This window comes from Acomys russatus, unplaced genomic scaffold (assembly GCF_903995435.1).
Source record: "Acomys russatus unplaced genomic scaffold, mAcoRus1.1, whole genome shotgun sequence".
Taxonomy (NCBI): Eukaryota; Metazoa; Chordata; class Mammalia; order Rodentia; family Muridae; genus Acomys; species Acomys russatus.
The window spans coordinates 20,911-28,808 of record NW_026131836.1 but is presented as its reverse complement, the minus strand read 5'-3'; positions in this window follow the sequence as shown (position 1 = coordinate 28,808).

Below are 7,898 nucleotides of genomic sequence, written 5' to 3'. Positions count from 1 at the left end.
ACACTTTAAATTTTCACATCACCAACTAATGACTGTGCAACTTCTGGATTTGTTGTGCTGAGCTTCATTAATCATTTTTTAATGTATCATTTTGAAAATATTCCATGATGCCCAATACATGCATAATACTATAATTCATTGATTGAAAAAATAACATAGTAGTCAAGTATGGTGGAACACATGTGTGATACCAGCATGCAGGTGGGGCCAGAAAGATAGTGACTTCTAGGCTAGCCTAATCTACTCTGCTAAACACTGTCTAAAAGAAAAAAGCCAAGTTTATTGGGATAAAATATTCCTATGATCCACTATTTGGTGCAAGGCTGAACTACACAAGGAGTTGCAGACTAGTCTGAAAACAAAGTAAGACACAGATACACAAGAAGAGACATTAAAGTGCTGTTAAATGTGAAATGACGAAGAAATCCCTTGCATATATTTTGAACACAGAAGAATGGTAGTTACTTTAGAAAACACTCTTAACAATATTTTTGACTCAAGTATCATGATGCACCCAATCTTGCCTGAAGGAAACAGTTCCCCTGCCTCAGCTATATGAGTGCAAGGAGCACAGTCATACGCCCCATACTCCGTGACTATGACAACAAAAAAAAGAGAAATATAAAAACACATAAAAATAATAATAACCAAAATTCTGTGCTGTGAACTATTGTGTACAACAAAATGTGGAAAAGCTGGGGAAAATGAGCACAGGGAGTTGTGGATGACTCAGTTCATGGAGTTTGATCCTCATAAACTGTGGTAGTACACTACTATAATCTGAGGATCCAAAGGAGGCAGTAGCAAGAGAGTCAAAGTAGGCTTTGACTACCTAGAAACTCGGGGATAAAAGAAGAGTCTTCTAAAATAAGCAAAAGAAACATACTACTGCATGTATTGCACATGGTTGGTGCGATAGTTTGAGCAGAACCCCTGGGCCCAGTTCTTCTCATCCTGATGTTGTTCCTGTAGGTTTCTAGAACCACTGGATCCTTCTATTTCTCCATTCTCCCATACTTCTCTCATCTACAGTCCCAATAGGATGTACTCACATCTATCCCAATCTCCTGGTTAAGAGAAGAATTTCATGGGACATGCATCTTGGGCTAGTGTCCCCCTACTCAGATCTAGCCAATGAACAGGACATTCTCCACACTTGAGTGGAGAGCAGGAACTGACTCTGACACAAACTCTGGTGCTCCGTATTTGACCACTTCCCCTTGGTGGGGAGGCCTGGTGGCATTCAGAGGAAGAACAGACAGGCTACCAAGATGAGACTTGATAGCCTATGAACATACAGTTGGGGAGGAGGTCCCCCTCGGTCACTGACATAGGAAAGGGCAATAGGGTGAAAGTGGGAGAGAGGAAGAAACAGGTGAATACAAGGGGTGGGATAACACTTTAGATGTAATCTGAATAAATTAATTAAATAATAAAAAAGAAAGCATGGGGGCTAATGACTGATGAAAACTGTATTAATTGCACATTTGGTCATTCAAACCACACACCTACCTACACTCTATTTTGAGAAGCAGGCATATACAAAAACTCAAGAATCCCTCTGAGCTAAGGAGTGCATACATTACAGACAGTACATGAGCAGCCTCTCTGGTACAAGTATGAAAGAAAGAGGGAGAGAGATGATGTAAAAGAAGAGCAAGAGAGCTATTGCCTTTCTACACAGAGAACGGGGATAGCCATCTAGCTGGGATTCTGCGAATCAACCCTTATCCAAGACTTCACACACCATTGTAAAGCTGCTTATGGCTTTCAGAGACTCCTGCCCCACATATAATACTTACCTTGAAACCTGCAGCCCGGATGGTGGGGCACTGAAATCAGACAAGGTACCATCAGAGAAGCGAAGGATGGAGAACTGCCCCCCACCGTGACATCTCCAGACGGTCAAAGCGAGGGCTCTGCCTTGGCAACAGCCAGGCTCTCGGTCCAGGGAGGGCAGACCCAGAGACACAGACAAAGAGAGCAGCAAGCAGGGCACACAGCCACATGCCTGCTGGGGGCCAGACTGCCAATGACTGGACAGCCCCATATGGGCAGTGGCAAGCAGTGAAGGGGGATTTTATCTGGGAGATTGCCCTTGATCAAGTCCTGAGGATAAGGTCACACTAGGAACTCTAGGCCCACAGGTGTGTGGAGATTATTGATCCTGAGGTGGTGGAGGTGGGTGGCCACCAAATCCCAGAACCATTAGAAGTTTTATCCCCTTCTCCTGAGGTTTCCTAGCCTCTCTGAAACCAGGGCTACAGATCTTAGCATCACCTGCGACTATAGGAAGGTGTCGACGGGCTCAACTGTCTCCTGAGGGACCTAAAAGGGAAGGAGCAGCTGTAACCAGGGTGCTTAGGGCACTGATTGTAGGGAGGCCACAAGGGGCTGCAAGAAGCAAAATGTCCAGTAGCTAAAGCGTGAATTTCAATCACTATAGCCATTGTATTGTCCCTCCATCTTTGTATACTAGGTTGGTCCACTAGGTAGGATCCATGTTCTTAGTGCTCTTTGTAGTTCCTTCGGGAATTTTCTGAAATGTTTTATGATGAAAAAATTGGACATACCAAAAACCAAACTACAGGAACACATAAATCCCTTGTCATCATGAAGTCATGACCAATTTCCCAGACTACTGAGTGTTTTTTTTTCTATATTTGAAACAAATCTGACTAGCCAGTTCAGAAGGTAAATTCATGTGATACACAAGCCTGTGTTTTATCTACAAACTCGCATAAAGGCAGAAGAAAAGAAACAACTCTACAAAGTTGTCTGTGTCTCCTCATATAAGCCATGTCTCACACACACACACACACAAACACACTTCATACATACACAATAGTTTTATGTAAGAAGAAAATTCCAGACTTTGTTATTCCAAATGATAAGTATAATTTTCTAACATAACCGTAATTCCATTATCGAAGATAAAAAGAGATTCACAAGGTTGGCTCAGCAACTTATCATGTAAAGGCACGTGTTGCCAAGCCAGAGGACCATCGCTAAATTGTCAAGTCCCATACACGGCAGGAAAAATCTGACTTCTGTAACTTGCCCTCTGTCCTCCAAATATGTGCTGTGGCATGCCCATGTCTGAAGAAATGGACACAAACACAGAGGGAATGCACACAAACACACCAATCGATCAATCAATAAATATAAAGATTTAAAACTAAAACATATCAGTAGTAATCTATTTCACTAATATTTCACTCTATTGTTATTTAACATTCACTCTCAATAGTTTGACCACTTTTTGGAAATCAGAATATAATGAAAGTTCAAACTCTGTAATTGATTGATAATTCTCTTTTCATACTATCTTAGTGAGACATAATTCACATAGTGTGCAATTTTTCAATTTTCATTGAAAATTTCCATGTGTAGAAGTACACCTAGATCCCAGCATTCAGGAGGCTGAAGCAGGAGGGGGTGAGGGGGTGCTGTAAGTCTGAAGCCAGCCTGGCTGATGAGAACACAGTTTGTCCAAAACAAAAAAAAAGGGGGGAGGACGATTTACAGTACATCTGTTTTCCCTTACAATGACTAATAAATACTTTTCTTTTAATTTATCGGGTGGTGATATGAGCACATGTGTACATGTAAACACAGACTCTAGGGACTGGGCACCCATCCTCCATGGGACAGTTGGATGGCCCAAAGCTGGACCGACTTGTGCTCTATACTTTGTGGAACCCTCTCACCTAGGGCTCTTCAGGTCTTCTGGTCTATATCTCCCAGATGAGTTCCTAGTCTCTGTCCTCCAGATCAGATACCATGCGTGTTTGGTGCTGCCATCTTGGATCCTCTCTACATTCAGAATTTTAGACTCACGGAGATAGGAAAGATGTTTTCTTCAAGGTTGCCAAATGCAAAAAGCCAACACACTATGAATGCAACATGAATATAATTCCTGGTTGTTCTGTGATTATTCTTGCTGTATCTAGTATTTTATTTATTTTTTAAAATTTTTAATTTTATTTTATTAATTTCTTATTACATCTCAATGGTTATCCCATCCCTTGTATCCTCCCATTTCTCCCTCCCTCCTATTTTCCCTTACTCCCCTCCCCTATGACTGTGACTGAAAGGGACTTCTTCCCCTTTTATATGCTTATAGGGTATCAAGTCTCTTCTTGGTAGCCTGATATCCTTCCTCTGAGTGCCACCAGGTCTCCCCATCCAGGGGACATGGTCAAATGTGAGGCACCAGAGTACGTGTGAAAGTCATAACCCACTCTGCACTCAATTGTGGAGAATGTCTTGTCCGTTAGCTGGATCTGGGTAGGAGTTTGAAGTTTAGGGCCTGTATTGTCCTTGACTGGAGCCATAATTCGAGGGGGACCCCTGCGCCCAAATCAGCCTATCATAATGTTCTACTTGTAGGTTTCTAGGACCTGCTGGATCCTTCTACTTTGCTATTCTCCCATGCTTCTCTCATCTAGAGTCCCAATAGGATGTCCTCCCCTCTGTCCCAGTTTCCTGGTAAGTGAAGACTTTCATGGGACATGCCCCTTGAGCTAGTATGCAGATATAAGTGAGTATATACAATTTGACTCTTTCTGCTTCTGGGTTAACTCACTCATTATGATCATTTCTAGTTCAATCCATTTGTCCACAAATTTCAGGAATTCCTTGTTTGTTTGTTTGCTGTAATTGTTTATTAATTTATTCTTGTTACATCTCAATGGTTATCCCATCCCTTGTATCTTCCCATTCTTCCCGCCCTCCCATTTTCCCCTTATTCCCCTCCCCTATGACTGCTCCTGAGGGGGATTTCCTCCCCTGTATATGCTCATAGGGTATCAAGTCTCTTCTTGGTAACCTGCTATGTTGGTTCCAGTTGAGCGTTTGTGTAGTTGTGTTTTTGCCATGGGATAGTTATCTATTTCCTTGTAGGTTGTAGCTTGTCCCTTTGGGATGGAGTTTTCCTTCGAGTACCTTCTGTAAAGCTGCATTTCTGGATAGGTACTGTTTGAATTTTTTTTTTGTCATGGAATATTTTGTTTTCTCCATCAATGGTTATTGATAGTTTTTCTGGGTAAAGTAGTCTGGCCTGGCATCTGTGGTCTCTTAGGGTTTGCAGGATCTCTGTCCAGGCCCTTCTGGCTTTTATGGTCTCTGCTGAGAAGTCAGGTGTAATTCTGATAGGTTTGCCATTAAATGTTATTTGGCCTTTTTCCCTTGCAGGCTTTAATATTTTTTCTTTGTTCTGTATTTTGTGTTTTGATTATTATGTGATGGGCAGTTTTTCTTTTCTGGTCTATTCAATTTGGTGTTCTGTAGGCCTCTTGTGTGTTTATAGGCATCTCTTTCTTTAGATTGGGAAAGTTTACTTCTATGATTTTGTTGAGAATAGTTTCTGGGCCTTGGAGTCTGATATCTTCAATTTCTTCAATGCCTATTATCTTCAGATTTCTTCTTTTCATGGTGTCCTTCATTTCTTGGATGTTTTCTGTCAGATTTTTCCAGATTTAGCATTTTCTTTAATGGTTGCTTCAAGATCTATGATTGTATCTTCTAGACCTGAGATTCGTTCCTTCATCTCTTGGATTCTGTGAGAAAAGCTCACCTCTGTGTTGCTCGCCTTCTTTGAGCTCTCACATTCCCCTTTTTCTTCTGTCTGTGTGTTTATTATTGAATCCATTTTCATCTTCAGATCTTGAACTGATTTTTTGATTTCTTTCATCTGATTGTTTGTATATTCCTGAGTTTCTTCCATTGCTTCTTTATAGGCCTTCAGAGCTTGAACTGATTTATTGATTTCTTTCATCTGGTTGTTTGTATTTTCCTGAAACTTTTCCAGTGCCTCTCTACTGGCTTCTTTTATGTCTTCCACCTATTTGGCTGCATCTTTCTGCATCTAATTACGATTTTATTTGTTTCCTCCATTATCATCTCCATTACTAAGGATTTAAGGTCATTTTTTGTATTTCTATTGTGTTTGAGTTCTCTGGGTTGTTTTCTTTGGGGTAGATGGAATCTGGAGACGCCATATTGTTTTGGGTTTTTTGCATATGCTTTTACACTGTCCTCTAGACATCTTGCTGTCTCTATTTTTGTTGGGTAGCTATTCGAGTTGGGTGGAGGGAGTCTGATGATAGATTCACCTGTTTTCTCATGATTTCCCTAGGCCGGAAGCTCTGATGCTTCACTGGTCTGGATAGCAGGAGGCTAGTCCTGTCATTTTGGACTCTCACAGCTAGTGATCCTCAGCTCCCCCATACTGTGGGTCCTGCAATCATTCTGCATCTCTGAATGTGCATTGTGTCAGGCCAAAGTGTCCACAGCCTTCTGGATCCCCTTGTAGCACCAGAGCTCTCCAGGGACTGAAGCAGGTCAGGTGGACGTGGTCTGATGGCCACTCTACTCCTCTCTCCCTGAGAATTCCTTAGTCTTTGAGCTTTGGTGCTCTGCTGGTCTGTGGTTCCTGGTAGCATTTCAAGACCCAGACTGCTTGCAGAGTCCAGGTTAGTGTCACAGGGTCCAAACCGGCCACACACTGAGTCCAGTTTGTGTCTCTGGGCTCAAATGGGTTTCAGGGCCTATTCCACACACTTAGTCCAATTAGCGCGGAGTCCAACTTGGGTCTTTGGCCCAAATTGCACACTGAGCTCCCTGAGTCAGTTAGAATCTCAGGACCCAAACTTCTCACTGAGTCCAGTCAGAGTCTCAGGGCTGGGACTGCCCGCCAAGACCAGCCAGGGACTCCAGCCTCCACCCACGCTCTGAGCTCAGCTAGGTTCTCTGGGGCCAAACTGCCTGCCAAGCTCAGCTAGACTCTCTGGGCCCAATCTGCCCACCAAGCACAGTTAGGGACTCTGGCCCCAAACCGCACGCCGAGCTCAGCCAGAGGGTGGAATTGCACAATGAGCTCAGCCAGGGACTCTGGACCCAAACTGCTTGCTGAATTCAGCCCGGGACTCTAAGCCTAAACTGCACAGAGAGTCCAGCCAGAGTCTCAGGGCCATGATGCAAGCAAAGTTCAGCTAGAGTCTCTGGGCCAAATCTACCCACCAAGTCCAGCTAGGGACTCTGGGCTCAATATGCACGCTGAGCTCAGCCTGCGTCACAGCAGGAGAACTGCGCTCTGAGCTGAGCTAGTGTCTCCACGGCGGAACTGCGCTGAGCTGAGCCTGCGTCTCAGCTGCAGAACTTTGCACTGAGCTGAGCTTGCATCTCCGCGGCAGAACTGCATGAGCTGAGCTAGCATCTCTCCGGTGGTGGAACTGTGTGCTGAGCTGAGCTTGGGACTCAGGGGCCGCAAAGGCACTGAGCTCAGCCTGTGTCTAAACAGTGGAACTGTGCGCTGAGCTGAGCTAGTGTCTCCACAGTGGAACTGCACACTGAGAAAGCTTCGGTCTCTGGGGCGAAACTGCACACCAAATCCAGTTTGGGTCTCAGAGCACGAGCCCTGCGCCAAGTTGAGCTTGCGACACAGAGCCCAAACCACACGGCACAGCCCAAATCCTGCCCAGAGTCCCCTCTCCAGCTGCAACTCCCACTGACCACCACACCAATCGCCTCCGCCAGAGGGCTCTGAGCTGCAAACCTCAGTCACCACCACCACCACTGCTACTGGTGCTGCCTCTCCTGTCTGAAAAATTCCGCTATCCTCCCGTGTGCAGGGGCACACAGGTCCTCTACACACTGGGGCCTTCGAACCGTGGAGCACTCCTACTGCAGTGGTGAGGGGACCTCAGTGTTACTGGTTCAGAATTCTCTGCAATTCCCTGAATTGTTTAATGGAGCTTCTAAGCACAGTCCACACTGCTCGCCGCCATCTTGGATATCCCCTAGTATATTTTATATATGTGTACTAATATAAACGTAAATGTAAGAAATACTAATATTAAAAACTGTAAATAAATTTAAAATGGGGTACAATGAAA